At 42.4% G+C, this 26,666-nt stretch overlaps 1 protein-coding gene across 1 annotated transcript in view; it reads right to left on the minus strand.

The window, feature by feature from the left end:
- The window catches only part of IFT88 (intraflagellar transport 88), a 192,339-nt gene that overhangs the window by 21,817 nt on the left and 143,856 nt on the right, over nucleotides 1–26,666 (minus strand). The gene's annotated exons all lie outside the window — the stretch shown is intronic.

Genomic DNA, 26,666 nt, shown 5'->3' on the forward strand with positions numbered 1-26,666 from the left:
AACACTATCCTGATTTGTGACCAGCCCGTTAGTAGTCGTGTGATTTCCCTGAAAAACGCATCCTGCTTCTCATTTGGGGCATATATATTGCAAAACAGGACATCTACGCCTTGAATCTGGCCCCTCACCAACAAGTACCTTCCTTCTCTGTCTACAGTCGTGTCAATGTGTGTAAAGTGTAATGATGTATGTAGAAGTATCGACACCCCTCTTTTTTTTTCCCCTGCAGTGGAATGATAATGCTGGTAAAAGCCTCTGGACCAATATTTGGGGAGTTGCAGTTTAGTAAGATGGGTTTCCTGTAAATAGATCACATTCGCCTGGAGGCGTTTGTAATGGTTAAATGCCGTGCGTCTTTTAGCGTCTGAGTTTAACCCTCTCACATTGTGTGAGACTAAATTAATCGTTGGTAAAGCCATTAGTATTTACTGGGATACCTGTGTGACTAACACTTAAAGGCAATAGATGGTGAGAGTGTGGGGAATGCATGAGCAGGGGTTCTAGGTCTAGACAAGTGTCATTTACTGTGAGGTTAATGCAAGATAGGCTGGAGACATCTCTTCTATCACATCTGACAGGTACATAAAAATAGGTTGGCAGTAAAAAACAAAACAAAAACTTAACTCTAAATTGAACTAAAATAACATTCTGAACAGTATAACAGCTAAGCATAAGCCTATAAATAACAATGGGTTGTGCAGTAGTTCTAATGGAAACATGTCTAGAACTTTCAGAGTATAGGTATGGATACCACTAGTATTTATTAGAAAAGTTATCCAAAGCGGGCTCTAAAACCCACTCAAGGATAAGTAATAGATAGAATTTTTGACAACATTACCTAGCAGTCCAGTTCATGGTTTCACTTTTTTCTTTTTCGCCACTCTGGACCACCTAGGCCTACTCGCCGGGGTCCGTGGCTCTTTACCTATGGAGCGTTGTGGTGAGACAGTGTCCTCAGGAAGTGCTGGTGTGTCTACATTTAGATATTGACATATTTCTGGAATGTCCTGTGCTGATTTAATGGTGAGCATCTTATGGTTGTGGGAGATATGCAAAGCAAAAGGATATCCCCACCTGTAAGGAATATTTTGCTTCCGTAGTAGAGATGTAAGGGGACGCAGAGCATATCTTCTCTGTAGGGTGCGGGCACAAAGGTCCTGAAAGAATTGAATAATTTGTCCCTGAAACTTGAAGGGTTGGTGTCTCCTGGCCGCCGACATGATGCTTTCCCTGTCAGGGAAACGCAGCATCCTGACTATAACATCTCTGGGTGGAAGGCCCTCTTTTGGTTTTGGTTTCAGGGCTCTATGAGCTCTCTCCATCACGAAGTCTGTGTCTCCTTCACCGCCTGTGACAGCCTTAAAGAGGCGTAGCAGGTATGAGGATAGATCTGTGGCTTCTACCGTTTCTGGAATCCCTTTTAGCCTGATGTTATTCCTTCTGTTTCTGTTTTCTAGATCCTCCATTTTATCCTGGAGGTCCAGAAGTTGTTGTTGGTGGGATGCAATGGATTCAGAGTTAGTCGCTGTATTTTCAGCCAGAGTTTCATATTCAGACTCTACCGCCTCCACTCTATCCCCTAGCTCAGATAGATCTTGTTTTATCTCAGCCAAACTAGTCGTGACTGAGGAGTGTAGGCTATCAATTTTGTTCATCAGCTTCTCCAGTCCCACTGCCATATCTTCTTTAGAGACAAGGGTGTGAAGATCAGCTTTTGTCATGCCCCCACTATTCTTTAATGTGTCCATTGTGTTCAGTGTGGATGCGTGGTGTCCCTCTTCTGACTCCTCACCAATCTCCTCTGTGACCAGCCCTTTAGTAGACCTTAAATAATTATCTAATGCGGTGGATTTTAGGCCCTTGTCAGATTTGTTGAGTTTTTTAGCTGACATGCTGGCACTGGCCCGGCAGATGCCACAGGGCCCTTACTGACGCAGTAGATATTAGGGTTATTATACAGGAGACATACAAGGGCCTTAAAAAATGCAGCAGGCCTGCTTTGTGTTAAAATACTCCTTTGTTCACCTAGTAGTGTTGAGTGTGATAACTCCGGTTCAAGCCTGTAGTGAAACTAATGAAAGTCCCTCCTGATAACTCAGGGTAATGAGCAGGGTCTCTTAAGGTGTTAGGTGTGACTTGGGTTTTGATTTCTCAAAACTACATACCGCATCTGCAAGTCTTTATAGCTACCGCTGCTGATGGAGCCCTTTTGTAAATCGTTCAGTCTCCCCACTGCGGGGAAGCTGGCTGCTTCTGTTTCACTCACTCCTGTGAATCGATTGGAGCTGGATGGCGTCTGCGATCGCGGCCGCGATTTGGCCCCGTGCCAGGCAGTGCAGTGTGCTGCTCCGTTCTTCTATCTTCCGGCTGCTTCTGAGTATCGCTGGGGAGATCCCGGCTACCTCTCGATAACCGGTCTGCACAGAACAGGCAAAGGGACTTCAGCCGGGTCACAGCTAGTCTCCCTGTTGATCCGTCTGTAATGGCGCGTGTGCTGCTGCGCGGCAAAGGAGAAATGTGCGTAGCGGCTCCCGGTCCAGTCTGTGGTGTTCTCCGCCGTTGCTTCTGAGATTACTCTGCAAAGAGTGTCCGCTTACTTTGTAGATGCTTTTAGACTTCAAATAGAGCTTCTAGACATGCTTTTCTGCTAGTTAGCTGTTATTACTGCACAGAGCTACCAAGTTAAGCTGCCATCTTAGAGCTTGGCTAGACTCCGCCCTCCCAAATAGAGATTTTTAAAGAAACTTTTGAATGCAATTTGTAACCCATACAAAGCAAGCGGAAAGCAGCTGAAGCTGGATTCAAACCACTAACCTTCAGCTTGCTAGGCAGCTAAGCTAACCAGTGGACCACTTCTGCAGGCTATCCTGTGACAAAAGGCAAAGAATGACTGGGGGATGAGGAAAGTGGGGAAGGTATTTGAGGCCTTTGGCTGGGGTGTCTGCCTCCTCCTGGTGGCCAGGTTCTAAATTCCCAAAAGTAATGAATGCAGCTGTGGACTCTTACTGTTTAAGAAGAAAAGTATATTAATATAACAGTGCTAGTTATGCAAAACTGTGGAACGGATAATAAAAGGGATTATCTTTATAAACAATAACAATTTTCTAGTAGACTGGCCCTTCAAATGCTACATCAGCCCGGAGTTTACCACCTGGTGCATAATACATTGATATTTCTTTTTCTTTGACATGTTATTTCTTAGTACTCATCATCATTATACAGTGATGTGTGTTCTTTATCAATGTACAGGTATGAAGTATAATTATACAGCAGGCTAATTATCTTCATATAGATATGCATAAACATTATATAATGCAGTGAGTTCAAAATTTTACAGCACACAATGGGCCCCTATGCCATATTTGCCACTGGGATAACGTCAGTGATGTCCTGTTGCAAGCTATGGAGTGATAGAGAATGCTCCTAAATATGCCCATTGGCTTGGTACAAATAAACTATGGATGCAAGCAGCATGCTGGAGTGTATGACAATGTCCTGTGTGCCAATGAAATTGTAATCCTCCCTCAAACAAGGCATTGCCATCCGAAACGTATTGTTTTTTTAAGCCCTCAATTTTCCTCTAAGGCTGAACAATTTCCAGTTATGCCCTTGCTGATGATGTATTAAGAAATAGTTAAACAAAGAAATGCAATTGGCTTAGAACTCCTTATTTCTAATACTTGCTCACAGCAGCGTACATTCTACTGGTTGACTAGCTATCAGGGGTATTCAGAACACTAGACTTATGATTTAGGTAGAACATACAATTTTAAACAACTTTCCAGTCTATTTCTATTATTAAATTTGCTTCATTTTCTTGGTATCATTTATTGAAGGAGCAGCAATGCACTACACGTTGCTAACTAAACATATGGGTGAGCCAATGACAGTGAGCATATATATGCAGCCACTAATCAGCAGCTAGCACCTAGGTGCTTTGCTGCTCCTGAGCGTACTTAGATAACCCCATCAATAAAGGATAACAAGAGGGAAAAAAATTAACGGGACATAATGCTCATATGCTAAATCACTTGAAACTGATGCAGTATAACTGTAAAAATCCGACAGGAAAATATGACCTGAGCATCTCTATGTAAAAAAGGAAGATATTTTACCTCACAACTTCCTCAGCTCAGCAGAGTAAGTTATGTGTAAAAAGTTATACTCAGCTGCTGCCCAGCTGCAGGTAAAAACAAAAAAGAAAAAAGAAAAAAAAAAAGACATGAACAGCAGCCAATCAGCATATACTCTTTTACTGTGATCTCATGAGATTTGACTTAACTCATGAGATTTCATAGTAAACTTCCTTAAACTGGATAGGGAAATAATATGAGTGTGCACGAAAGCTCACTCCCTTAGCTGTCCCGGGACAGACATACTGATTTGCTGCTTAGAAGTCCTTTACAATGGGATGTGGCTACTGAGGAACTTTTGAGGTAAAATTTTGTTCTTTTCTACATAGAGATGTTCAGGTGATATTTTCTAGTTAGCTTTTTACAGCTATGCTGCATCACCTTCAAGTGTTTCAACATTTGGGTATCATGGCCCTTTAAATAATACAAGTAAAGCTGTTGAAATGGTATGTTCTATCTGAATCATCAATGTCTAATTACGACTTTACTGTCCCATTAAAGTTAAATCTTAGTAGCAGACAGATAATAACTACAATATTTAATAAGGCAGTAAAGCCCTCACTGAAGACCAGAAATGTTTTAATAAATAAAAAAACATAATTTATGCTTACCTGATAAATTCCTTTCTTCTGTAGTGTGATCAGTCCACGGGTCATCATTACTTCTGGGATATTACTCCTCCCCAACAGGAAGTGCAAGAGGATTCACCCAGCAGAGCTGCATATAGCTCCTCCCCTCTACGTCACTCCCAGTCATTCGACCAAGGACCAACGAGAAAGGAGAAACCAAGGGTGTAGTGGTGACTGGAGTATAATTTAAAAAATATTTACCTGCCTTAAAAAACAGGGCGGGCCGTGGACTGATCACACTACAGAAGAAAGGAATTTATCAGGTAAGCATAAATTATGTTTTCTTCTGTTAAGTGTGATCAGTCCACGGGTCATCATTACTTGTGGGATACCAATACCAAAGCAAAAGTACACGGATGACGGGAGGGATAGGCAGGCTCTTTATACAGAAGGAACCACTGCCTGAAGAACCTTTCTCCCAAAAATAGCCTCCGAGGAAGCAAAAGTGTCAAATTTGTAAAATTTGGAAAAAGTATGAAGCGAAGACCAAGTTGCAGCCTTGCAAATCTGTTCAACAGAGGCCTCATTCTTAAAGGCCCAAGTGGAAGCCACAGCTCTAGTAGAATGAGCTGTAATTCTTTCAGGAGGCTGCTGTCCAGCAGTCTCATAGGCTAAACGAATTATGCTACGAAGCCAAAAAGAAAGAGAGGTAGCAGAAGCCTTTTGACCTCTCCTCTGACCAGAGTAAACGACAAACAGGGAAGACGTTTGTCGAAATTCCTTAGTGGCCTGTAAGTAAAACTTTAGGGCACGAACTACGTCCAGATTGTGCAGAAGACGTTCCTTCTTCGAAGAAGGATTTGGACACAAAGAAGGAACAACAATCTCTTGATTGATATTCCTGTTAGTGACTACCTTAGGTAAGAACCCAGGTTTAGTGCGCAGAACTACCTTATCCGAATGAAAAATCAAATAAGGAGAATCACAATGTAAGGCTGATAACTCAGAGACTCTTCGAGCCGAGGAAATAGCCATTAAAAATAGAACTTTCCAAGATAACAACTTTATATCAATGGAATGGAGGGGTTCAAACGGAACACCCTGTAAAACGTTAAGAACAAGGTTTAAACTCCATGGCGGAGCAACAGTTTTAAACACAGGCTTAATCCTGGCCAAAGCCTGACAAAAAGCCTGAACGTCTGGCACTTCTGACAGACGTTTGTGTAACAGAATGGACAGAGCTGAGATCTGTCCCTTTAATGAACTAGCAGATAAACCCTTTTCTAAACCTTCTTGTAGAAAAGACAATATCCTAGGAATCCTAACCTTACTCCAAGAGTAACCTTTGGATTCACACCAATATAGGTATTTACGCCATATCTTATGGTAAATCTTTCTGGTAACAGGCTTCCTAGCCTGTATTAAGGTGTCAATAACTGACTCAGAAAACCCACGTCTTGATAAAATCAAACGTTCAATTTCCAAGCAGTCAGCTTCAGAGAAGTTAGATTTTTTTTTTTTTTTTAAATGAAGTTTTATTAAGATATTGAATAAGACAACAAGGCAACAAATTTTCACAATCAAAAAGTACAATACAGGTTATTGTTATATATTATAAGTTGCAGTTACCAAAATTGTCCATTCTGTGAAAAGATAAATAAACATAAGAAAGTACAATCATTACTTCAGTACCAAGGTGATAACTAATCCTTTCTCACAGTGTTGCTGAATTTTTACAATTTTTTAAGGATGAACATCACATAGTTGTCAGATTTAGTAAAAAGAAAGAGTATGGGTAATAGTAAAGGGTAAGTTAGAAGAAGAAATAAGGAAAAGCCATTGAGTAAGTGATGGGAAGGGGGGGGGGAGGAGGGAGAAAAAAAAAAAAAAAAAAAAAAGACTGGGGGGGGGAAGAAAGAAATTTTAGACCATGACTATTTTTATATAGATTATATCTTTCTCTGCCATAGTGCTAAAATCATCTCAAAGACCTCTAGCTGGTGTGTTTTTAAATAGTGGTATCTCTCCAAGGAGAGAAGGTCAGCTACTGCTACCCTCCACTCATCTCTGGAGGGTGTCGTCATGGACTTCCAATGTTTAGGAATGAGCTTCTTAGCTGCGGTGAGCATGATTAGGAGTAGTGGTTGTTTACCCGTCCCCACCAACCTAGGGAGATCAAGGAATAAAATGGTGCTTGGGCTGTAAGGAACTACAATCCCAAGGATGTCTGAAATCTCCGTAAGGACATTCGTCCAAAATCCCTGCAAGCTGGGACAGGACCACCAAACGTGGAGGAGAGAACCCTCTCCCCCACATCCCCTCCAGCATGTGTTACTAAGTGTAGGAAAGATCTTGTGCAATCGCGCTGGTGTCAAATACCACCGACACAGGAGTTTTAGGTGAATCTCCTGTATCGTCGCAGAGACCGATGATTTTTTAATTAGCCTGAAGGCTTGAAGCCAGGTCTCTTCTTCTATCTCATATCCCAATTCTTTTTTCCAGGAGTATGTGTAGGAAGGGAGGTCCACCGCCCCACAGTTGGGAATGATCTTGTAGAGTTTGGAAATTAGGTGTGTTGGGGGGATCGACGAGACACAGAGGTTCTCGAAGAGTGTGAGTTGTCTACCAAAGGTCTCCCTATGTTTATGGTGAGAGATAAAATGCATAAGTTGGTGGTAATGGAGCCATGAGGAGAAAATCTCCCCATGCGCTTTCTCCAGTTCAGAGCGTGTTTTTGTCCTATTATCAATGGTGAGAAAGGAGACTGATCCCTCTCTGAGGTGGTATGGTTGTAATTTAGTGAAGCCTAGACGACTATATGGGAGATCAGTATGTTCCAGGATAGGAGTGAGAGGGGAAACTATTGAGGATATATGTGTACTGGTAGATATTAATTTGTCCCATTCGGATAAAATCCCTGCTGTGATATGGAAGCTTTCAAGTATTTTTGGTCTCTTTTGTCTTGGCAACCACGCCAATGTAGCTACATTGTTAATTTTAAGAATTTGCCTATCCATGAGTATCCATGCCTTGTCATTTGAGTTATGTGCCCATTCAACTATATGTTGGAGGGCTATGGCTTGTTTGTAAATTTGTAGACAAGGAACACTCAGTCCGCCATTGTCTCTAGGGAGATACATAGTTTTCCTAGGGATTCTGGGTCTGCCATCACCCCAGATATATTGTTCAAAGGCCCTTTGTAGTTGAGCTATGTATCCTTCAGGGAGTACAATAGGGAGGGTTTGAAATAAATATAAAATGCGAGGTAGGACATTCATTTTCAGAACACCTATTCTCCCTAACCACGAGAGCTTTTTGTTTTTCCATACCGAGAGGTCTCGGATTATTTCATTTTTGATATTATTATAGTTGAATTTAAATAAATCCTGAGGTGAAGGAGATAGATAAATGCCTAAATATTTCAGTCTATGCGGTGCAATGGGAATATTATAGTAGTTGCTTAAAGTTTGAATATGGGACGGATTGGTGTTAATATTTAGAATTTCAGATTTGGAAATGTTCAGTTGGAAATTGGAAATTTTGCTATATTTGTTCAATTCAGTGAGTAATGCAGGGATAGATGTTTCGGCATTTGTTAGAGAAAACAGTGCATCATCGGCATAAAGGGCCTGTTTATATTCGCTTTCCCCCACTACTATTCCCTTGATATCTCTGTTGTTTCTGACCTTTTGGGCTAAAACTTCGATGGACATAGCAAAAAGAAGTGGAGATAATGGGCATCCCTGCCGTGTGCCATTACTTATATTAAAGGGCTCAGAAAGGGTACCATTCACTCGAATTTTAGCGTTCGGGGAGGAGTATAGGGCCATTGCCGAATTCAAAAAAGACTCTGGAATGCCCATCTCTGTCATAGCTCTGCGCAGAAAAGGCCATCGCACTCTGTCGAAGGCCTTCTCTGCGTCAGTTGCAAAGAGGACCATTGGGACTTGTGAGGCCTTGGCAAAATTAATCAACTGCAGGACCTTTATGGTGTTGTCCCGGGCTTCGCGTCCCGGAATGAACCCCACCTGATCCGTGGCTATCAATTTTGGTAAATACTTGTTTAGTCTATTAGCCAGGATCTTAGCCAATAGCTTCATGTCCGTATTTATTAGCGAGATAGGCCTAAAATTCTCTGGGCAATTGGCTGATTTTCCAGGCTTGGGGATAACTGTAATATGTGCCTCGAGAAGCGTGTTAGATAAAATAGGTTTGTCTCTTAGGGTATTAAAGAGTTTAAGTAAATGGGGAGTGAGTGTTTGTCCGAGCAGCTTATAGTATCTAGGGGTAAAACCATCTGGACCCGGGCTTTTGCCAGATGGCATGTCTTTGATTGCAAGATATAGTTCTTCTTCAGAGAAGGGGGACGCTAAATCTAGTTTCTCCTCATCCGTTAAGGTGGGGAGGCCGAGGTCCCCAAAATATTCATTTGTTAATTCTTCTATGTGGTCTAATGTTGGTTCCGTATTTGGTGTATTAGAGGAATCCTCAATGTTATATAGTGCTCTGTAATAGTCTCTGAAAGCTGAAGCTATAAGTTTACTGCTAGATACCGGAGAGCTGTGTTTGGGTTTCAGGGTATGAATATAGGAAGATAACTGTTTTCTACGCAGTGTTCTTGCAAGAATTTTCCCCGGTTTATTGCCCCCCTCATAGTAATATTGTTTGAGGTGTAGCGCATTGCGTTGGTGCACTTTAGTGAGGAAATTTTTTAGATCTAATCTAACTGTCATCAGTTCTTTTGTTAGGGCATCATTAGAAGGGGTTTGCTTGTGTGATTTTTCAAGGGTGTTTAATCTGTTTAATAAAGTATTGTGGTAAACCCTAGATTGTTTAGCTATGTTAGCGCTTTGTTTGATGAAAAGGCCTCTAATCACTGATTTGTGTGCCTCCCATTCAACTATGGGTGAGGAAGCAGTATCTGCGTTGATAGAAAAATATTCTTTTAGGGATTTCTCAACCTCACCTAGAAACATAAGGTTGTCTAGTATTGCGTCATCTAGTCTCCAGGTCCTATTGGTAATCGGTAAGTCCGGCCAGAGAATGGAGCAGGTGATAGGGGCATGATCTGACCATGTGATGTTACCAATGACACACTGCTCAGCAATAGTGAGGCCATGAGAGTCCGTCATAATGTGATCTATGCGCGTGTAGCAGTTGTGTGGCGGGGAATAGAAAGTGTAATCTTTTTCGTTTGTGTGCAAAGTTCTCCATATGTCGTGCATGTCTAAACTATCGAGGGCATTTTTAACAACCTTTATAGTGGACCTTGGGGCGGTGGAGGTTCCCCTCGAGGAATCCAGACATGGATCGAAAATTAGATTGAAATCTCCAGCCAAAAAGACCACTCCCTTGGCATGATCCAATAAGAGATTGGAGACTTTTTTGAAAAATTTACCTTGAGCTTGGTTGGGGGCATACACATTTAAGATTGTGATATATTGGCCAAATAGAGTGCCGTTTAATAAAATGTAACGCCCTTCTGGGTCTTTGATAATTTGGATTGTTTGTATTGGTAGGGATTTATGAATTAGGATGCCAACTCCCCCTTTTTTTTCCGGGCCTGATGCAAAATATGATAATGGGAAATGCGCAGGTGTCCAACGTGGCTCCCTACCTTTCTGAAAATGGGTCTCTTGGAGTAAGATAATTTGGCTTTTTAATTTATTTAATTCTCTGATCGCTATAGATCGTTTACCTGGGTTGTTTAAACCTTTAGCATTAATAGATGTTATTCTTACTGAGTGGTCCGAGAATCTGCTATGGCGAGAGGACATGGTGGGGAGGGGGAGAGAAATAAAAAAAAAAAAAAAAAAAAAAAAAAAAAAAAATTATGGAGAAGGGTAAGGAAAGAGAGAGTAGATTAGTCGAGAAAGTAAAAGAAAGAAAGAAGAAGATCAGTACACAGTGGTTGAACAGGTATAATGAGTTGAACAATAATATTTCAAATTTGTCCTTCAGGAAGGATTTTACACAGATTTATAAATACCTATGGATGGTATTAGAAACTATTGTAGTTTAAGTAAAACAGGGGAAGTATCTCCACATCCGACTAGGTGAGATGTATATTATAAAGCAGTAAAGAAAAAATCTGCTGTCATGGGTATTAAGGGAGGGGTAGTGGAAGGGGGGAGGGGAAGGAAAGAGGGAGGGGGTATTGGGGAGGAAGGGGTGAAAGGGGAAGGGGGGGGGAAGGGGGATATGGAAGAGTGCTTATGGAAGGGATGGAGAAAACACTTAGTCTGGTATAGGCTGAGGTGTTAATTTGGCTGATGCCTCCATCCACCAATGGGGTAGGGAGTTATAGAAATTTTTTCTCTAGAGGTATCTTAACTAATGTTCAGGGTGTTAAAGATGGCGCCCATAGTTTGGGGCTTCAATAGATTATTTTAAGCATATGATCGGTATTCAAGTATTTTACTAGATGTGAAGAGATGGAATAGTGTCAGTGGTTATAGCTCTGTGGTGGTGTCAAGATACCATTAAACTCCTCAATCAATGATGTTAAAATTTATACAGTGCATTTTTAGCTTTTTGAATATAAACAAATAAACCGGTGAACTTCTTACAGTCCTTAAGGGACAAACTGTCTACAAACATAAGGTATTATATTTCAATCAAAAACATTAAACATTGAGAATTATTCGAGGCAAACCTGTGGAGAGAAAGAGTCAACACAAGACACAGGCATATCAAGAGTAATGTCTGATCTTTCAGGGAGGAGAAATCACTCCCTAATTATGAATTCAACGTCTTTTTTTTTTTTTTTTAGAAGGGCAGTTCAGTGGTGTAACAATAGATACCAATATATGTGTAGAAAACATTTGTCTAGAGCTCAGTTCTTACTCACCACCCGGTCCGATCAAGATCACAGGGCAAGATCCTTAGTTGACTCTGACTCTGAAGAAATTCAACACTTCCAGGCAGTGTCTAGGGTCAGCGTGAATTGAGGCTGGGTCTTGTAGGGGTCTCTTTTTCAGGCAGATTTCTAGAGAGGCCTTGTACTCCTCTTTCTTCGGGGGCTGTAGGCAATGATAATTCCTTGTAGAAGGTCAAAGGATCCGATCCCGGCCTAAAGATAGCCGTTTTGTTATTGACTGTGGAGATCAGGGACACCGGGAAACCCCATCTGTAGGATATCCCGTGTCTTTTCAAGGTAGATGTGACATGAGATAATTCTCTTCTTTTTTGTAGAGTGATCTGAGAGAGATCAGAGAACAGTTGAATTTCTTCTCCTGCATGTAGGATGGGATGCTTCTCTCTTGCGCACCGAAGGAGGTCCTCTTTATCTTTGTACCTAAGGAATCTAACTATTATATCCCTCGGGGGAGCTTTAGGGGGAGGTTTGGGACGTAAGGCCCTATGAGCCCTCTCTATCTGCACTTCAGTGGCAGCGGGATCATCTTTGATAACTCTAAAAAGAGCCTGAAGATATCCTTCTATGGCAGGGGGGAAGATAGATTCTGAAACTCCCCTTATTCGCAAGTTATTTCTGCGTGTCCTGTTCTCCAGGTCCTCTAATTTTTCAGAAAGCATGTGCAGTCTGGTTTCATTTTCTTGTATGTTAGAGGAGTTAGCCTGGACCTCAGTAGTCAAGGTTTCTTGATTGTTTTCCAGTGCAACCACTCTTTTCTCCATTGCCCCCAGATCTCTCCGAAGATCTCCAAACAAGGTTCTCATCTCATGAAGAACCACCTTAATGTCATCTTTTGATGATAGATGGATGATGTCTTTTTTTGTAATGAAAGATCCAGGGTCAGGTTCTGATGTTGATAAGGAAGGTTTTGCGGGTGTCTGCATGTCTCCAGCTTCCTCACTCCCCACAAGAGAGAGTGGTTCCCTAGGTTTCAAGTATTGGCTGAGTGGTCTAGAGGTGGGGGTTTTATCACCTTTCGCCTGTCGCTTACAAGGCATTACCTTCTTAGACAGTTGGTCTGTTTGGGCGTGTTATACAAAAAGTCTGCTCACCTTCTAAAGAGAGTAACTAATCCAGAATGACAGCAGTAGGATTCCTAAAGTTGTGTAGTGAGGAAATAAATAGTGCTGTCACTAGAATTGTTTGTACTAATTCCAGAGAGTTCTTAAAGCGTGCAGCAGATTGTGATCAGCCCTTCCTGGGGCTGTGCAGTAAAATAAAGAGGAGGCTGAAACTATAATAATAAAACTTTGTGTAGTAGCTGCGCATCAGTTTTTATTATCACAGCAGGTACTAGAAATGTTGTGGGTTAAAGGTGCCACATATTTTATAGTCCCCAGAAATTGAGCTGGTTATGAGTTTAGTGCTTTAAAAAGTTTAGATATAATAGTGAAGCTTAACTCAACCTTGCACTTCGGTACTATCTGCCCTCTTAGTGCTCAGAGCAGGCCCTAATCAGAACGGGCTTGTTGTGTGGCCTCTTATCTAATCCTCTATTGCGTGAGCGGTATCGGCACCTTAAGCATATTGGCGTTACAGCCAGTCACTCTCACCTCCACCCTGATGAGCCGGGTCGTTGCCGAGTTGGAATTGATCGATGCAACTTTCCTGCGGCAGGCTTTTCAGCACAATTAGATGGTCCGTTGCTGGGGATGGAACTAGCCGCGTGTGAAGAGGCCGCAAGTCGGGATCCGGCGGTGAGCGCTGCAAGGTAGGTTTGATTACCTCTTGGAGGGTGTCCACTGAGTCCCCGCTTGTTGAGTTATACTTTGTGGGAGAAGGAAAAGGGTTATGGCAGCAGATTAAAGCATTTAGCCGGTGTGGGAGATAGGAGCCATACTAAGCTACAGCCATCTTCTAGCGTGGCCAGACTCCGCCCTCAGAGAAGTTAGATTTTGATGTTTGAAAGGACCCTGTATCAGGAGATCCTGTTTCAGAGGTAGAGACCAAGGTGGACAGGATGACATGTCCACCAGGTCTGCATACCAAGTCCTGCGTGGCCATGCAGGTGCTATTAGAATCACTGATGCTCTCTCCTGTTTGATTCTGGCAATCAATCGAGGGAGCATCGGGAGGGGTGGAAACACATAAGCCATCGTGAAGTCCCAAGGTGCTGTCAGGGCATCTATTAGGACTGCTCCTGGATCCCTGGATCTGGACCCGTAACGAGGAAGCTTGGCGTTCTGTCGAGACGCCATGAGATCTATCTCTGGTTTGCCCCAACGTCGAAGTATTTGGGCAAAGACCTCCGGATGAAGTTCCCACTCCCCCGGATGAAAAGTCTGACGACTTAAGAAATCCGCCTCCCAGTTCTCCACTCCCGGGATGTGGATTGCTGACAGGTGGCAAGAGTGAGACTCTGCCCAGCGAACTATCTTTGATACTTCCATCATTGCTAGGGAGCTCCTTGTCCCTCCCTGATGGTTGATGTAAGCTACAGTCGTGATGTTGTCCGACTGAAACCTGATGAACCCCCGAGTTGTCAACTGGGGCCAAGCCAGGAGGGCATTGAGAACTGCTCTCAATTCCAGAATGTTTATTGGCAGGAGACTCTCCTCCTGACTCCATTGTCCCTGAGCCTTCAGAGAATTCCAGACGGCACCCCAACCTAGAAGGCTGGCGTCTGTTGTTACAATTGTCCAGTCTGGTCTGCTGAATGGCATCCCCCTGGACAGATGTGGCCGAGAAAGCCACCATAGAAGAGAATTTCTGGTCTCTTGATCCAGATTCAGAGAAGGGGACAAGTCTGAGTAATCCCCATTCCACTGACTTAGCATGCATAGTTGCAGTGGTCTGAGGTGTAAGCGAGCAAATGGCACTATGTCCATTGCCGCTACCATTAAGCCGATTACCTCCATGCATTGAGCCACTGACGGGTGTTGAATGGAATGAAGGGTGCAGCAAGCACTTTGAATTCTTGTTAACCTGTCCTCTGTCAGGTAAATCTTCATTTCTACAGAATCTATAAGAGTCCCCAGGAAGGGAACTCTTGTGAGTGGAACGAGTGAACTTTTCTTTTCGTTCACCTTCCATCCATGTGACCTTAGAAAAGCCAGTACTAACTCTGTATGAGACTTGGCAGTTTGAAAGCTTGAAGCTTGTATCAGAATGTCGTCTAGGTACGGAGCTACCGAAATTCCCCACGGTCTTAGTACCGCCAGAAGAGCACCTAGAACCTTTGTGAAGATTCTTGGAGCTGTAGCCAATCCAAATGGAAGAGCTACAAACTGGTAATGCCTGTCTAGAAAGGCAAACCTTAGATACCGGTAATGATCTTTGTGAATCGGTATGTGAAGGTAAGCATCCTTTAAATCCACTGTGGTCATGTACTGACCTTCTTGGATCATGGGTAAAATTGTCCGAATAGTCTCCATTTTGAATGATGGAACTCTTAGGAATTTGTTTAGGATCTTTAAATCCAGGATTGGTCTGAAAGTTCCCTCTTTTTTGGGAACCACAAACAGATTTGAGTAAAACCCCTGTCCCTGTTCCGACCGTGGAACTGGATGGATTACTCCCATTAACAATAGTTCTTGTATGCAGCGTAGAAACGCTTCTTTCTTTATTTGGTTTGTTGACAACCTTGACAGATGAAATCTCTCTCTTGGAGGAGAGTATTTGAAGTCCAGAAGGTATCCCTGAGATATTATCTCTAGCACCCAGGGATCCTGGACATCTCTTGCCCAAGCCTGGGCGAAGAGAGAAAGTCTGCCCCCCACTAGATCCGATCCCGGATCGGGGGCCCTCAATTCATGCTGTTTTAGGGGCAGCAGCAGGTTTCCTGGCCTGCTTGCCCTTGTTCCAGGACTGGTTAGGTCTCCAGCCTTGTCTGTAGCGAGTACCAGATCCTTCTTGTTTTGGAGCAGTGGAAGTTGATGCTGCTCCTGCTTTGAAATTCCGAAAGGAACGAAAATTAGACTGTCTAGCCTTAGATTTGGCTTTGTCTTGAGGCAGGGCGTGGCCCTTACCTCCTGTAATGTCAGCGATAATTTCTTTCAAACCGGGCCCAAATAAGGTCTGTCCCTTGAAAGGTATATTAAGTAATTTGGACTTAGAAGTTACATCAGCTGACCAGGATTTTAGCCACAGTGCTCTACGCGCCTGAATGGCGAATCCGGAATTCTTAGCCGTAAGTTTAGTTAAATGTACTACGGCTTCCGAAATGAATGAATTAGCTAGCTTAAGTATTCTAAGCCTGTCCGAAATGTCGTCCAGCGTAGCTGAACTAAGGTTCTCTTCTAGAGACTCAATCCAGAATGCCGCTGCAGCCGTGACCGGCGCAATGCATGCAAGGGGTTGCAATATAAAACCTTGTTGAACAAACATTTTCTTAAGGTAACCCTCTAACTTTTTATCCATTGGATCTGAAAAGGCACAGCTATCCTCTACCGGGATAGTGGTACGCTTAGCTAAAGTAGAAACTGCTCCCTCCACCTTAGGGACCGTTTGCCATAAGTCCCGTGTGGCGGTGTCTATTGGAAACATCTTTCTAAATATCGGAGGGGGTGAGAACGGCACACCGGGTCTATCCCACTCCTTAGTAATAATTTCAGTTAGTCTCTTAGGTATAGGAAAAACGTCAGTACTTGTTGGTACAGCAAAATATTTATCCAACCTACACATTTTCTCTGGTATTGCAACTGTGTTACAATCATTCAGGGCCGCTAACACCTCCCCTAGTAATACACGGAGGTTTTCCAGCTTAAATTTAAAATTTGAAATATCTGAATCCAATCTGTTTGGATCAGAACCGTCAGCCGCAGAATGAAGCTCTCCGTCCTCATGTTCTGCAAGTTGTGACGCAGTATCTGACATGGCCCTAGCATTATCAGCGCACTCTGTTCTCACCCCAGAGTGATCACGCTTGCCTCTTAGTTCTGGTAATTTAGCCAAAACCTCAGTCATAACAGTAGCCATATCTTGTAATGTTATTTGTAATGGCCGCCCAGATGTACTGGGCGCCACCATATCGCGCACCTCCCGAGCGGGAGATGCAGGTACTGTCACGTGAGGCGAGTTAGACGGCATAACTCTCCCCTCGTTGTTTGGTGAAATTTGTTCAATTTGTACAGATTGACTTTTATTTAAAGTAGCATCAATACAGTTAGTACATAAATTTCTATTGGGCTCCACTTTGGCGTTGGCACAAATAGTACAGGTCTCATCCTCTGAATCAGACATGTTTAACACACTAGCAAATGAACTTGCAACTTGGAAATATTATTCAAGTAAAACACAATGAAAAAACGTACTGTGCTTTAAGAAGCACTGAAAGATATATAACAGTTGAAATCAATAAACTTTGAAAACAAAACACAATTTAGCAAAGGTTTGTTCCCATTAGCAAAGAAAAACTAACCCTGATGGCATAAAAAAGTTAAAGAATAAACGTTTTTTATCACAGTCAACTATAATCTCACAGCTCTGTTAGATTACTTCCCTCAAACAAGCTTTGAAGACCCCTGAGTTCTGTAGAGATAAACCGGAACATGCAGGAAAAAACAATGAGCTTCTGACTGAAATTTTTGATGCGTAGCAAAAGCGCCAAAAAAAGGTCCCTCCCCCTCACACACAACAGTGAGAGAGATCAGTAAACTGTCATAATTAGATCAAGCAACTGCCAAGTGGAAAAATAGTGCCCAAACATTTTATTCACCCAGTACCTCAGAAAATGGAAACGATTTTACATTCCAGCAAAAACGTTTAACATAAATTAAGAGTTATTAAAAAACCTGTTGCTTTGCAATTAGTCTAAAGTCTTATATACACAGTGAAATTCCAGTGAAGTACCATTCCCCAGAATACTCAAATGTTAAATATACATACATGATATTATGTCGGTATGGCAGGATTTTCTCATCAATTCCATTGTCAGAAAATAAAAACTGCTACATACCTCTTTGCAGATTAAACTGCCCGCTGTCCCCTGATCTGAAGTTTACCTCTCCTCAGATGGCCGAGAAACAGCAATATGATCTTAACAACTCCGGCTAAAATCATAGTAAAAACTCTGGTAGATTCTTCTTCAAACTCCACCAGAGAAGGAATAACACACTCCGGTGCTATTAAAAAATAACAAACTTTTGATTGAAGAAATAAAACTAAATAAAATCACCATAGTCCTCTCACACATCCTATCTAGTCGTTGGGTGCAAGAGAATGACTGGGAGTGACGTAGAGGGGAGGAGCTATATGCAGCTCTGCTGGGTGAATCCTCTTGCACTTCCTGTTGGGGAGGAGTAATATCCCAGAAGTAATGATGACCCGTGGACTGATCACACTTAACAGAAGAAAGTATATGTTTTTTCTGTGCTAACGGTAATATCTATAGACTCTTGTCATATTTTATACATCTGGCAAAAAGCAGATGCCCTAACACTAATTATAATTTTTTAAAGAGGAGGATTAATTCTTCTAAATAATGCGTATTATGTGTGTGTTCCATAAGCATACAATTCTATTACCTGGGAGAGGACCTCCCCTCTTTAAAAAAAAGAGGACATGTGACCAGTATTGGTGCTTAGACAAGGTGCTAAAACACTGATTGCAATCCCTTGACAACTAATTAAGATCCTGTAAAGATTAATACAGATAATTTCAAGCAGCCGCTTCGAACCCACCATCTAGCATACGATCAGTGACTCATTCTGATGATGTCAGACGCCAACAATAATGCTCAGCAGCAATACAAATAATACTGCACAAGGCAGGGTGCAATGCCACAATGCAGTGAACCAACTGCAGGTAAATATTGTAGTAATGAGTCCAGCAGCACTTAGCAGTGAAATGTAAAAAAGACGTTTATTCCAACATACAGGTACGGACCGGTTCGTGTTTGTACTTTTACCTGTATGTTGGATTAAACGTCTTTCTTACATTTCACTGCTAAGTGCTGCTGGACTCTTTACTACCTGTAAAGATTAATGGCTGAATATTTCATATATTTTTTGTTTGTGTTGTATCCCCGCTGGTGAGTATGAGAAGGCGCTCTGCATACATTTATGACAACTGCTTTAGAAGCTTTGATAATGCATCAGTGCCAAGGACCACATTTTATTATTTTAACATTGTTTCCACTTCTGAATGTTTTTGTAGTTTAAAGGGATATGAAACCCAAACATTTCCTATGATATTCTTTGTTGAAGAGATACCGAGGTAAGCATCTGGAGAACTGCTTGTCAGGAAATAGTGCTGCCCTCTAGTGCTCTTGCAAATGAATAACATTCTTGCAGAAATACTGACATAGTGCTTCAGACATGGTCAGGCTCCTGAGCTTACATTCCTGCTTTTCAACAAAAGATATGAGAACAAAGAAAAACTGATAATAGAAGTAAATTAGAAAGTTGTTTAAAATTTCATGTCCTATCTAAATCCCAAAATAAACTTGTTGGGTTTCCTATCCCTTTAATGACATCTACTTCTAAATACTTCTGATAACAATAAAACATAAGAGATAGGTGCTGTTCAGCTGCAATATCCGGGGTTCTTTATCTTATCGGCCATTCTGCATCATAAGTACATTTTACTTACTGTAGAACCATTTTCTTATAAACAATCATTTTTAGCTTTCCATATGGACAAAACATGCAGCCTGTAAAGGTCACAATTGCTTTACTAAAAGCATCTGTCCTAATTTTAAATATGAAAAAGATGACTAGAAATATGTTAGGTATCTAGAACGGAAATACTTGGCATAGACAACCAACCACACTTAGGTCCTTTTTAAAGTGATGTGCTGTAAAAAACTAATTTAAATCCTTCAGGATCTAATATTTCGAAGAAAATCCAAGTACTAGTAAAGCTGTATTACTTATTTAGCAATGCATTAAACATAAGAAAATATACATATAATGCTAAAGCACACTAAGTGTCTTTGCAGTGTTTAGAAAAGCACTACTACAAAATTGTGCACATTTTATTTATTTGCTGGTTAACTGAGTAAAATAAAACCAATTTGCCAGTCTGATAAAGGAGCAGAAAATGGATACCATATGCAATATCAAAGGAAATTTGTGGAATGTTTAATGTTAGAAAACCATATTAACTTAAAGGGACACTTAACCCATTTTTTTATTTTGTGATTCAGAAAGAACATGCAATTCTAAGCAACTTTTTAATTTACACCTATTATCAATTTTTCTTCATTCTCTTGCTTTCTTTATTTGAAAAAGAAGGCATCTAAGCTATTTTTTTTGGTTCCGAACCATGGAAAGCACTTGTTTATTGGTGGGTGAATGTATCCACCAATCAGCAAGAACAACCCAGTTTGTTCACCAAAAATGGGCCGGCATCTAAACTTACATTATTGCATTTCAAATAAAGATACCAAGAGAATGAAGACAATTTGATAATAGGAGTCAATTATAAAGTTGCTTAAAATTGCATGCTCTATCTGAATCACAAAAGAAAAAATTTGGGTTCAGTGTCCCTTTAAAGAGACACTGTGCTTCGAATTGTTCTGTCATCCACATGAATGTAAATATGTACTCATTAGCAGGAAGTATCTATCAACTAATGGGTATTAACAGGAAGCACTTACCAGCCAATGAGCATTGGTAGGAAGTGCATATCAGCCAATGGACAGTGTGAATGTTTGAATTTACATATAAAAAAAAGATTTAGCTTAATTTTTTTTTCATGCAAAAAACCCAAAACATATCATGTTTAAATGCTGTTTGAGTATAGTGTCCCTTTAAAGATATAAAATGCATTTTTCAGAAGTACTTTTCCAAACGTCTTAACAACTATTTAGTACATTAATAACAGATATAAATAAAAGTTAAGGGAGAATGGATCTCAAACCCAATCTCCTCAGCCCTGACCATACGGTCATTAATTGTTGCACTTATAGATAAATGTCACGTATAAATAAACCTTATATTGGTATGACATCATTTCCAAAATATTTTGGTGTTGGGTTCATGAGTGAGGATGGTTAGGGAGAAGGGTCTCAACTTACAAATGCAATACATTACCAGTAATCCAATGCTTGGTTCATTAATAAGCAAAGGCAGTTGCATTACTTGGATCTGCACATGGGCAATAGACTTCCTGTGCATATTGGATGGGAAAATGCCCCCACACGCACTACACATGCACAGACTATATGTAACTCAACAGCAAACAGCAGGTTTTCTCAAATGCAAGTGGGACACGCTGCTAGGCTTTTGTTTTTAAAGAATAACAAAAATATAAAAAGTAGGGTCTATCGATAAGTCCCAAATTGTCACAGCCCTTTGGTTTCTGGGACAGGTGGGAGGTATGTAGGTAGGTAGAAGATGCACATATTATAACACAAACACAAACATTAGACACACAAGCAAATCAGCAGTATGTTCACCTTATTGCTTGCTAGTTTGCAATATTTATGGGGGTACATCATCAGTAACTCTTGATTTGGTATGTGAATTTTTATTCATTCAATAAAACACCAGTTTTTTTTTTTTTTTAAAGATAGAAGGGTTTTAATCACCTTTTATTACTAAGTGGTGAAAAAAAATGTATGCTTACCTGATAAATTTATTTATTTCTTGACACGGATCATCATAATTACTGTTGGGAATATCACTCCTGGCCAGCAGGAGGAGGCAAAGAGCACCACATCAAAGCTGTTAAATATCACTCCCTTACCCACAAACCCCAGTCATTTGACTAAAGGGAAAGGAAGTAACACAAGGTGCAGAGGTGCCTGAGGTTTATAGAAAAAACATAAATTATGCTTACCTGATAATTTCCTTTTCTTCTGACGGAATGAGTCCACAGCTGCATTCATTACTTTTGGGAAATAAGACCCTGGCCGCCAGGAGGAGGCAAAGACAACCCAGCCAAAGGCTTAAATAATCCTTTCACTCCCCTCATCCCCCAGTCATTCTGCTGAGAAACAAGGAATAGTAGAAGAAATATCAGGGTGAAAGGTGCCAGAAGAATAATGACGCCCCACATAAAATTACGGGTTTTTAAAATTATCAGGTAAGCATAATTTATGTTTTTCTTCTTAAATGGAAAAAGAGTCCACAGCTGCATTCATTACTTTTGGGAAAACAATACCCAAGCTATAGAGGACACCGAATGCCAAGACGGGAGGGAACAATAGGCGGCCCATATGGAGGGCACCAGACCTGAACCTCTACCCAATAAAAAAAAACTGCTTCGTCTGAAGCCAAGAAAATTTTAAGAGGAAAAGCCCCAATGACACTGACTCACAGTTAGTTCAGAAGCCAAACTAGAGACCGCAAACGGACTCGACTGAGCCAACAGTCCCCTACCGCTCATCTCCACAAATGAAGGAGACACCAGCCAAAACCCCCAAGGAACAAGGCAAAGGAGAACCAAGGAAACCAAAAGGTCCCCTAATACAAAAAAGAACACCTCCACGAGTGAGCCCAGCTCACAGAGACCCAAAGGGGCCCAAACAGGGAAAGTAGGTCATGCCTATACCAAGTGAAACCCGGGATAAGACAGGGCACAGAGACAGAACAGACGTCGCTCCAACATCCTGCAAGCACGGAATGCAACTGAAGAGGCAAAGTCCTCCCAGTGTCTGACCATAGAATACCAAAGCATTCAACCATGAAAAAGTGTGTAATACACCCTGGTGAAAAACCCCAAGTTTGAGAACACAGAGTCCATAACAGGACGACACAGAGGGTACTTGCGAGGAAGAAAAAGCAGTCAAGCAAGAAACAGACTGCAAAAGCAACCCCCAGACAGAGGGCACGCTCCAGGCAACCTAAGTCGCCGGACCTACACACAGGTCCCTAAAAAGGGGAACACAAAACCTCAATCGAGGCCCCCTGAGAAGGAGAGTATACCCTCAGAACCCGATGGAAGAGTAAACCCTCTTCTGAAATCAATGGAGAAAGTTGAAAGGAAAATCTATACCCTAGCAGACTAAGCTGGAAGGATAGGCTCAACAAAGCTCACATATCCAGAGGAGACTACGACCAAACGCAGCGCCTTAGACCGCTCGGCCATCCTGATCTGCAGACCCACACCCAGCTGGACCAACCCGGCCTCAGGAATCCAAGACAGGGGATCAAAAAAATCCCGAAACAGGTACAGGAACGAGCATAAGGATAGCACAGCTATCCCCACAGAGTACAAGTACAAACCGACTCTGAAAACAGACAACTAGGCCATAGACCTAAGGATCTATAAAAATAAAGCAAGGGCTCTATCTCCATAGGGAGGAAAATATCCCTAAAGAAAAGGGATGATGCCGGAAGGGCAACAACTGTCCTCAAGGCCTGAAGTCACCGGCTAATGGGAAAAGAAATTCCCAACACAGATGCCCTAGAAAAGGCCCCCCTACAAGTAGCTTGCCAAGGCACAGCCAACCCATTCGCCTGCGGAGCAGGGAATCCACGGGAACACTGGCAAGCTGACCAGGGGAATGCAACCCTAAGGTGAACCAGAAATTGGACATCCAACGCCAGCAGCTGAGTATGAACCAACCACCCTTGAGGCTCAAGCCTCACGGCTAACCACCCGATGACATGGGCTACTCTGTGGCAAAGAGTAAAAAATACTCAGAAAACCTGGCCAACCATGACTAAGTTAGGTAGATGGAGCAAGGGCATAGCCCAAGTTCCCACTACCGTGGAACACCCTGACCAGCCCTGAGATCCAATATTCCAGAACCACCCAAGACTGGGTAAGGAAAAAGGCCAAGTGAAGCTTCAGCAACCGGAAGTCTCAGGGAGTAAAAACAGGTCCAGGCACCCAATAGTTCAGGCAAAACTTACCCTAGAACTAAACACCCCAACTGGCCAAAAAGCCAGACACAAGGGTATGGGTGCATATCCAGAGAATCTGGATAGCGAGAAGAACTCAAAAGCCTCTACACCAAAGGAAGGAACCACCCCTAGCTAAAGTCCAACGCTCCAAGGAGCAAGGTTAGAAGTCGTATGAACATACTTCTCAGAGCCTCAGGACAACCAAGGGATACCTCGAGGTCCAAAAAATCATACTAGCAGGACTAGTCTCCCTATCACCTCTGCACAAGCAGAGGACACAAGGAAGAGAAAGGCACTAAGCCTACCCAGCTCCGGAAAACCCCGAGCTAAACAAAGTCCACGCAGGGAACAACCATCACCCGGAAACACAGATCCCTAAAAGGAGATCCAACTCACCCGGAGACAATGAAAGAAGAAGAAGGTCTCTTATAACTCAGACCGACAGTACACGTCAAAGAGTAAGAGCTGCATCTAGATACACTACAAACAGCTTACGCGTACACCTGCAAGGTGTCAAGAGCTGCAACTCTGCAGCTTGTACAGCTATCCTGTACAAGCTGTTGGATCAAGCCCAAAAGGACAAATCCAGAGGCCTAAAAATGAAGGCCAAAGCGCTCAACTGCGGTAAGGGGCGTTAAGCCCTCCAACCCTCTACCACATGGGGGAGAAAAACTCTAAGTTCTGAAGAAATCAGATGTCAGATAGAGTGATGCAGCGGAAAACTCCCCTGCCCGACCATCTATGACTGAAGGCTATAAGGACTGAAACAATCCGTCCCACCTCACGGACCCACAGGTCCTCTCGAATGCAGCACTCTATGCTTCTACCGAACCGCCAAGCAGAACAGCGCCACATGTCTGAACAGCTGCAAGATCGAACGAACCTGACAGGTCCAGCCTGCACCTAGGGTCCTACCGGCAAGCTGCATAAATTCTCCCTCATAGAGGAAAAAACAGAAACCAGACATTTTTAACATAGGACTTACATGTCCAAAACAACTTCCGAGGAAGTAAGAAAGAGTATCAATCCCAGAAGATTCCCAAAGGAAACAAAAACAAATAAAAGACATCCCATCGGATATAAATAAAATAGAAGGCAACCCGGAGGTTAACACCCAAAAAACACACAGGCCTACCCGCAGGACCAGCCAAACGGAGCCCTATCTTTCAAAACTGGGAAAGATCTCAAACAAATGACAATCAGGAGATTACTTCATCCCCAAATATCTAATGAGGTGCACCATTCGAATTAGCAGACTGAAAATGCCTGTATCTGGTAACGATAGGGTCATTCAATAACTGAAAAACATGTCTGAGCAATACGCTAAGGCGCGCAATCCTGTAACGAAAGGCACAACACTCAGGGACAGTTACACCTGCGAGGAACTGTAGAGGCCCTCCCCAAGGCGGAAGGCCTGGGACAATAGGGCACGAGAACATTCTCAAATAAACATCTGGACTCTGCAGACATCCAATCGCCAACATTATGTGGAAGCATAAACGTACTGCAACCTCCGGGGGAACACGCCACCCAGCATGGAGGAATCAGAAACTGGGTCACCCGCATGTGTAGAAGTATGAATTGGTAGGAAACTCGCCTCTCGGAGGACGGGACCCCCAGAGGCGAATAGCTCAGCAGTCCCTTGATTCCCCGAGTCCGAGGAACCAGGCACTCTGAAATGGCATACAGAACAAAACTGGTGTCAACGAGGCAAATCCAGATTTGTCACAGAATCTGAAATCAAAATAGTCTCAGTATCAGAATCCTCTGTAACTGAATCTGAAATTAGCACAGTCTCAGCATCTGAATCCTCCATAACTGGATAGAGGATATATAAATATGGACTAAAGTAGTAAAAACAAAAACGGCACCTGACACCCCCAATGGCTGGGGCACTCACCACCTCCTATGACCAGACCCCTGCAGACTAAAAAATGTCCTCCGCCACACAGTCAGGAATGCGGAATGGAAAACGCAACGTAACCACGCCCGAACACAAGGTAAACCTTACAGTCCAAAAAAGCTCCCCCAACTAAAAGGCCGCGTCACTTCCAAAGGCCTCAATGTTCCGAACCACGAGCCCATAAACATCACACATAAGCAGGTTGAATCACATAACAAACATGATAATAAACCCCCCTGTTCAATAACCCCACTCAGGAAATATTAACCCTCAATTCGAAGATACTACAAGAGATTCACTGAGACCCTTATGATATTTATTTAGACCCGCAAGGTGGTAAACTCTTGGGAAAACATTCACATTACAGTACATTGAGAATAAAGTAAATTGAAACTATTTTACCGGAATCTACGCCGTGGAACAGGAACACGGCCTTTCAAGTGTGACGGATAGTAGCATCGCCTCCGCCATTAACTTGAGAGAAGAAAGCAGGCAGCGGAGCGAAGTTCGACAACGCCGATTACTTGAGGAGCTGTTAATCTGAGTCGGGAGGGATTCTCAGAAAGACTCTCCCTGCATCTCCGGACTCTAACTTTCATCCAAGCCCTCACTGTGAGACGGACAGGACTACTTAAAACTCCTGTCCCATGCCGAAGAGTACTACACCCTCCATAAAAGACAAAAAAGAAAAATGAAAAATTCTGACACTTCTCTGCCAACCTCCTGGGACGAAAGGCAAAGAATGACTGGGGAATGAGGGCAGTGGGAGGAGTATTTAAACCTTTGGCTGGGTTGTCTTTGCTGCCTCCTCCTGGTGGCCAGGTTCTTATTTCCCAAAAGTAATGAATGCAGCTGTTGACTCTTTCCATTTAAGAAGAAAAACGGTCTAAAAAATACAGGGCGGGCCGTGGACTCACCGTGTAAAAAAATAAATAAATTTATCAGGTAAGCATAAACTTTGTTTTCTTTCTAATGACACGGTGAGTCCACGGATCATCATAATTACTGTTGGGAACCAATACCCAAGCCAGAGGACACGGATGATAAGGAAGGGACAAGACAGTTAACTTAAAAGAAAGGCACCACTGCTTGAAGAACCTTTCTCCCAAAAGAAGCCTCAGCCGAAGCAAAATTATCAAACTTATAAAATTTAGAAAAAGTGTGTAAAGATGACCAAGTGGCAACTTTGCAAATCTGTTCCACAGAAGCTTCATTTTTGAAGGCCCAAGAAGAAGAAACAGCCCTTGTGGAATGAGCCGTGATTTTCTCAGGAGGCTGTTGTCCAGCAGTCTCATATGCCAGACGAATAACACTCCTCAGCCAAAAAGAGAAGCAGCCGTAGCTTTCTGACCCTTGCACTTCCCAGAATAAACAACAAAGAAGAAGACTGGCAAAAATCCTTAGTCGTCT

Source organism: Bombina bombina, chromosome 3 (assembly GCF_027579735.1).
Source record: "Bombina bombina isolate aBomBom1 chromosome 3, aBomBom1.pri, whole genome shotgun sequence".
In the NCBI taxonomy this organism is placed as follows: domain Eukaryota; kingdom Metazoa; phylum Chordata; class Amphibia; order Anura; family Bombinatoridae; genus Bombina; species Bombina bombina.